The sequence below is a fragment of the Physeter macrocephalus genome, chromosome 17, assembly GCF_002837175.3.
Source record: "Physeter macrocephalus isolate SW-GA chromosome 17, ASM283717v5, whole genome shotgun sequence".
Taxonomy (NCBI): domain Eukaryota; kingdom Metazoa; phylum Chordata; class Mammalia; order Artiodactyla; family Physeteridae; genus Physeter; species Physeter macrocephalus.
Window position 1 is genome coordinate 6,601,322 of NC_041230.1, and position 7,549 is coordinate 6,608,870.

The window sequence follows — 7,549 nt, forward strand, 5'->3', positions numbered from 1 at the left end:
CCGGGAAGATCCCACATGCCGCAGAGCGGCTGGGCCCATGAGCCATGGCCGCTGGGCCTGCGCGTCCGGAGCCTGTGCTCCGCAACGGGAGAGGCCCCAACAGTGAGAGGCCCCCGTACCGCAAAAAAAAAAAAAAAAAAAAAAGATTTGTGTACTTTACTACATGTGACTTATACCTCAACACAAAGCACAACAAAATGGAAAACAGAAGGGCAGTTATGTCCTGGGCTGCGATGACTTCCAGGCCCTGGATCAGAGATAGAGCTACACGATTCTGAAGATGCCGTGTACAGTGGATCCTCTTGATTGGGGTGGAGGGACAAGCTCCCCAGGTGGGTCAGTTTGGTCATTGTGAAATGAGAACAAAAAATATATATATGTATTTATATTTGGTTTTGCTTCCAGTTCCTGGCACACAGTTCCTAAAACCCTTGTAATTTCCTAAACGATAGGAAATTACATTAGGAGCATCTTTCATTCTAATATTTGGTCTCTGATCCCAGTTCCTGATGTGGAGCTCCTAAATCCCTTGGAATTTCCTGGCTGATAGGCGTGTCTTTTGTTCTAATGAAGCAATGCCTGGTGGGCTCCTGGATGGGGGCTGGTCATCAGAAAGACCAAGCCACGGTTAGAAGCTTGGAACTTTCAGCCCCACTCCTTACCTTCCGGGAAGGAGAGAGGGGCTGGAAATTGAGTTAATGGTTGACCATGCCTACACGATGAAGAAACCTCTCTAAAAATCCCCAAATTATGGGGTTCAGAGAACTTCCAGGTTGGTGAACACATCTACATACCAGGAGGGTGATGCACCCCAACTCCAGGGGCGCAGAGGCTCCCGTGCTCAGGACCCTTCCAGATCTTGCCTTATGAACTTCTTCATCTGGCCGTTTACCTGTATCCTTTATCACATCCTTTATTATATGATAAACTGGTCAATGTAAGTGCTTCCCTGAGTTCTGTGAGCTATTCCGGGAAACAATAGAATCCAAGGTTTGGGGGGAGTCATGGGAACCTCCAATGGTAACCAAGTTGGACACAAGTTGTGGGTGATCTGGGGCCCTGCTAGTGATTGGCATCTGAAGTGGGGGGCAGTCTTGTGGGACTGAGCCCTTAACTTGTGGTGTCTGCACTAATTCTGGTTAGTGTCAGAACTGAATTGAACTGTAGGACATCCAGCTGGTGTCACAGAGAACTGCTTGGTGTGGGGAAAAAAACCCCACATCCGGTATCAGAAGTGTTGTGAGTGTGGCAGTAGTGTGAGGGTAAAGGAGAAATGCACAGGAGGAGGAATGAGTTTCTCCTTACAATCATGTTCTGGGAATCATCTGCGAAGTCTTAACCTAGAACCCATTTCACTAGCCTTTTCTTTTCTTTTCTTTTCTTTTCTTTGCCACTAGCTTTGTCAAAGAGCTTGTGAGTCCCTAATTCCCTGTATCAAGCCAGCCCATTTTTGCTTAAATATGACAGTAATAAACAATAAAATCTAAGTGGCTTACAACAACAAAGATTTGTTTCTCACTCACACTACATGTCCATCATGGGTCAGCCAAGAGCTATGATGTGACCTAAGATGATGGAGAAGCTATTACGGAAATATTCCTGCTTATCATTGACAGAAAGAAAAGAGAATAAGATGAAACACATACTGACTCTTGTAGCCTCTGCCAGGAAGGGACACTTATTATTTCTGCTCAGATTTCATTGGCCAAAGGAAATCACATGGCTACAGTTGAGTTCAAGAGAGCAGGAAACTACAACCTTCTTATAGGGAGGGAACTGGATATTGGTGAACAGTAATATAGCTAGCCACAAAGGAAGTTTATTATCTCACATAGCAAGAATTCTGGAAGCAGAAACCGTATTCAACTGCAAGAGACATAAACCAGAAACAACAGTGATGTAAGCAAGGTGATTTATTTCTCTCTCACATAACAGAACTCTGAAGCATGTAGTCCAAGGCTGGGGAAGGGGTTCCTTGATGTCCTGAGGGACCAGGCTCCTACTGACTTACTGCTCTGCCATCCTTAGAATGTGGCTCTAATCCTCAAGGTCACAAAATGGCTGCAGGAGCCTCAGCCATCATGCCACATTCCAGGGGAAAAAGCAAGAGCAAAAGAAAAAGGCAGGGTTAACCACTTGGCGAGGTTAACCTACATTTCCCAGGGTCCTCCCCTTCCCTGTGTGCTTCTGGTTAGGGTGGGCCACGAAAGACATTCTAGTGGGAGGGTTGCTGGATGGATATTAGAGCAGCAGCCATTTTCTGGCTCACATTGGTTGTCACTTATTTGCCCGTTCACCACTGATGAGTCAGCTCCTTTTAAAGAGACTTTTCAGGATCTCCTCCCAAAGACTTCTACTTACTTCTGATTGGCCACTCCTATCTGCAAAAAGAAACTGGGAAATGTATGTAGTCTTTTGGCTGAGTCTACAACACTCTGAATACCACCAGGGAAAACGATAGACTGGATGAATTTGTGGCTATGGTGAGGCAGATGCTGAGCTTCTCCCAAGTCAAGGGATGGGAGCTCAAGCAATTTTTATTCAAGTACAAGAAGAGAAGGTAATTCTTAAGACTGGAGTCTGCTGAGACCTCCAGGGGACAGCAACACTGGATCTCAGACTTGGAAAAGACACTCAGAAACCTCTCCACTAGTGTCCCAGGGCTCCCCAAAGGCTGTTATCTGCTGCCCAAACCCCTTCTAGCACGACACCTTTTTCTGCTGCGTAGTGTCTGAACTGAAGCCTCTTCCTCCACCCTTACATCAGGGGCGAGATTTCTTGCCAATAGCTAATGCAGTGGTTCTTGTCATGCAGCCAGGCTCCTGAGTACAATACTGACAAGGTTCTTGTTCTGGAAGAATTAAGGCCAAATCACAGTAACTGGAAGAAATTTGCTTTGCTCATATGAGACTAGATTGTGCTTTTCTCGGGGCGTCGGGAGCGTCCTCCAAATGCTTGCTTCAGGCAGGGGTGCTGCTTCTGAAGAGGCTGGTGAATGAATGAACTCCAGCTCCTGCTGGTGGGAGATTAAACAGGATTTGAAATGCCCTCTGAGTGGCTTTGTGATGTGTCCACTTGGTGAGGTTAACCTACATTTCCCAGAGTCCTCCCCTTCCCCGTGTGCTTCTGGGTAGGGTGGGCCAAGAGAGATGTTCTAGTGGGAGGGTTGCTGGGTGGAGATTAGAGCAACAGCCGTTTTGTGGCTCACACCGGTTGTCACTTACCTGCCCACTCATCTCGTTGGCGTCAGGCAACAATCGGGCCTGCAAATGCTCCAGCTCCGCCTGGATCCATCTTCAGCTTCTCCAGCTCCTGGGCCAGGTGCGTGCTTAGCCCTGTGATCGGGACCCTCACTCTGCTGGACACCCGCACCACCAAGGTCAAAGGTGACAAGAAGGTGACATTCCCACCTACACTGTTGGTGGGAATGTAAAGTGGTGCAGCCTCTATGGAAAACAGTATGGAGGTTCCTCAAAAAACTAAAAATAGAGCTGCCATATGATCCAGCAATCCCACTCCTGGGCATATACCTGAACAAAACTATAATTTGAAAAGATACATGCACCCCAATTGTTCATAGCAGCACTATTTACAATAGCCAAGACATGGAAGCAGCCTAAATGCCCATCGACAGATGAATGGATAAACAAGATGTGGTATATATACAATGGAGTATTACTCAACCATAAAGAAAAATGAAATAATGCCATTTGCAGCAACATGGATGGACCTAGAGATGATCATACTAAGTGAAGTAAGTCAGAAAGAGAAAGACACCATATGATATCACTTATATGTGGAATCTAAAATATGACTCAAATGAACTTACTTACAAAACAGAAATAGACTCACAGACATAGAGAACAGACTTGTGGTTGCCAAAGGGGAGGGGGGTGGGGGAGGGAAGGTTGGGAGTTTGGGATTAGCAGGTGCAAACTATTATATATAGACTGGAGAAACAACAAAGTCCTACTGTACAGCACAGGGAACTATATTCAATATCCTGTGATAAACCATAATGGAAAAGAATATGAAAAAGAATATATATGTATTACTGAGTCACTTTGCTGTACAGCAGAAATTAACACAACTTTGTAAATCAACTATACTTTAATAAAATAAATTAAAAAAAAAATAAAGACTGATGGGGTTCAGTCCACCCTCGTGGCTTCCAGATTGTTCTTGCTCTCCCTGGCTTTACATCCGTCCGCCCTTCCTGACTTCTGGCCTGTGGATTTCAAGTTCCAGCATCAAGTACAGAGACAACAGCCTTACAGAGACAGCTTACCCAGCTCCCACAATGGGGAAAGGTCAAATCGCTGTAACAAATCGTGTGTGTGTGTGTGTGTGTGTGTGTGTGTGTGTGTGTGAATCAGTGGTTCTGCTTTGATGATATAGAATTGGGTCTAAGAGTGGGCAGACTCTTAGAAGAACAGACTCTTAAGGATGAGTTTTGGTTTTTTCTGGAATTGGTTCTCTGATCTAACCATATTTGCAGTCATTAATGACCCTGTTTCCAGAGGTAAAGGGGGGCACTGAAAATCCATAGCATGAAGTGGCAGAACAGTTACTCAGATCATTACCTGTAGCTTCCTGAATCAGTTCTATAGGAGGGAAGGTGACTTCTGGGTGACTAAGCGTTTGCTTCCACGGAACATTTCAGTAAAACAAAGGAGTGTGCTGGGTTGGTTGATTGTTTCTAACTGTGCTGGAAAACATGGGGGGAAGAAAATGATCAGCTCAGAGCTTCAAATTCCCAGTCAAGACCTGTATAAGAGACTCGAAAGCTTCTGTGACTACACTGAAAGAAACTTATTTCTCGTGGTCACCGGGCCAAGAGTTCTGAAGACCAAGCTCAAAGTCCGATCCTGTGAGTGGCTGAATTACAACGCAAATTGAACTTCCAACCTCATGGGGTCTTTTTTGTTAAAGTTAGGGCATTGATTGGGAAGGACTAGGATCCTGAAAATTGGGATTAGGATGTATGATGAGATTCTAATAAGGCTGGGGACCTCAAACCCCTAAATTCTGCCATCTTCTTTGCCCAAAGCAGCAGCCTGCACCCCTGCTATAGTGGCCTCCCCAAGGCAGTTTCCCCGCAAGGCACTGCTGACCCTCGTCAGAACCTACTCCTACTCCCTTTTCTCGCTTCCAACACCTGTAACTAGACTCAAGTCTCAACAGAAACCAACAGCTGATGTACAAAACATGACCCGTGAGGAGGTGTGATATAATACCAAAACAATTGCCAATTTCTGTTTGCCAGTTTATATCAAGAGAAAACTGGGGCATATGTATGGAAATGGGTCTTAAGAGTGATGAATCAAGGTGGAAGAATATAAAGTGGGTCAGGTCAAATTTATTGACATTGGTCCACTAAACAGAGATTCTGGATTCAGTGGTTGAGGTAGAGGGGCTAGGAATGGCTTTGACAGTTTACTTGGTTATTTGACTGATGTATGTTCCCAAAGGTGGCCTATCCTGGGTGGAAGTGTCAGAAGTTCCTTGGTAACCTGCAGAGCATGAGTGAGCAAACTTTTTCTATAAAAGGCCAGATAGTACACATTTTAGGTTTCACAGGCCAGCGTCAGTAGTGACTATTCAATTCTCCCGTCATAGCCGGAAAGCAGCCAAAGACCATCTGTAAATGAATGAGCATGGCTGTGTTCCAATACAAGTTTATTTACGAACACTGAAATTTGCAGTTCATATCATTTTTTAAAGTGGCACAAAATATTCTTCCTTTGATTTTAATTTCCATTAAAAATGTAAAAACCCTTTTTAGCCTGTGGGCCATACAAAAACAGCCCTGAGGGCTAGATTTGGCCGCTGGGCTGCAGTTTGCTGACCCCACCTTCACCAGGAGGGTCAGGGGGATGCAATTTTCACTGTAGCTATCAGAAATAAATTCATGAGAGAGAGTCTGAGCATCCTTGAAGAGCTCTGTGATGGCGCTTCTTTGTAGGTCAGAAATTCCAGTGGAAATGGCTACGATTAATTGGGATCTCTAAATGCGATAGGCATGCAGGAACCCAGAGGTGGCAGGGATCCTGGTGGCACTCATATGCCCGAGATAAGATGGGCATGGTTACCATAGTGGATAGTGAAGCCAAAACAGTAATGAGCATAGTGTGACTCACAGAGATCTTTAGCATTCACTAGTTTATCATGGCAGTAGATGGGGAGCCTACTGAAGTCTTGCTTGATCTGAACAAGTGAACGAATTCTGGGTCTGGCGAATGGAAGCCTGACCAGAATGCTCCAAACAGAGAGTCATGGACCCTCAATCACTTCCCATGCTTGAGCCCTCGATTAAAGGAGAGGCCAGGTTCCTTGAGGAAGGACCCTGTTACACTGACAAAAAAGTATGCTGTTAATCTTCCTCCCAGACTTCTCCAAAGAGACTTGTGGCCATTCACCCGGTGATCGTGCAAAGGGGAAAGGGAAATAGTCAGACTTTCCAAGGATTACTGGACACAGCGTCTGAACTGATTCTAATTCCTGGAATTCCAAAACATCACTGTGGTTCACTAGTCAGAGTAGGGCTATGGAGGTCAGGTGATCAATGGAGTTTTGGGGAAGATCTGTCTCACAAAAGGCCTAATCGGTCCCTGAATACACCTTCTAGATATTTCTTCAATGCTGAAATGCATCATTGAGCATAGACATCTTGAGCAACTAGAAGAATCCCAACATTGGTTCCCTGATCCATGGATGAGGGATTTTATCATAGGAAAAGCCAAGTAGGAGCCACTAGAACTCTCTCTACCTGTGAAAATACTAAACCAAAGGCAATACCACATTGTTGGAGGGATTGCAGAGATTGGTGTCACCATTAAGGACTTGAAAGATGCAAGGGTAGTGATTCCTACTGTAACCCCATTCAACTTGCCTATTTGGCCAGTGAAGAAGATAAATGGGTCATTGAAGGATGACAGTGACTCATCATAAACTTAATCAGGTGGTGACTCCAATTGCAGCTGCTGTTCCAAAGGGGGTTTTGTTGCTGGAGCCATCAACACATCTCCTGGGACCTGGTATGTAGTTATCGATCTGGAAAATGCTTTTTAATCTATATCTGTTAGTAAAGGACATCAGAAGAAGTTTCTTTTCAGCTGGCAAAGCAGCAATACACCTTCCCTGTCCCCCCTCAGGGGCATATCAGTGCTTCAGCCCTGTGTCATAACATGGTCTGGATTAACCTTACCTTCCTTTTCCACAGGACCTCATGCTGTTCCCTTATATTGATGATATTATGATGACTGGATCTGATGAGCAGGAAGTAGCAACCCCTTTAGACACATTTGTAAGACACTTGCATGCCAGAGGATGGGAAACCAATCCCACCCACAAAAATTCAGGGGCCTGTCACCTCACTGAAAGTTCTTGGGGTCCAGTGATTTGAGGCATGGTGATGCGGAAGGAAGAGTTGCTGCACCCGGCCCCTCCTAACATTCAGAGAGAGGCACAGACCTGGGGAGCCCCTTTGGATTTTGAAAACAACACGTACCTCATGCGCTGTGGTTCATTTACTGAGCGACCTGAAAAG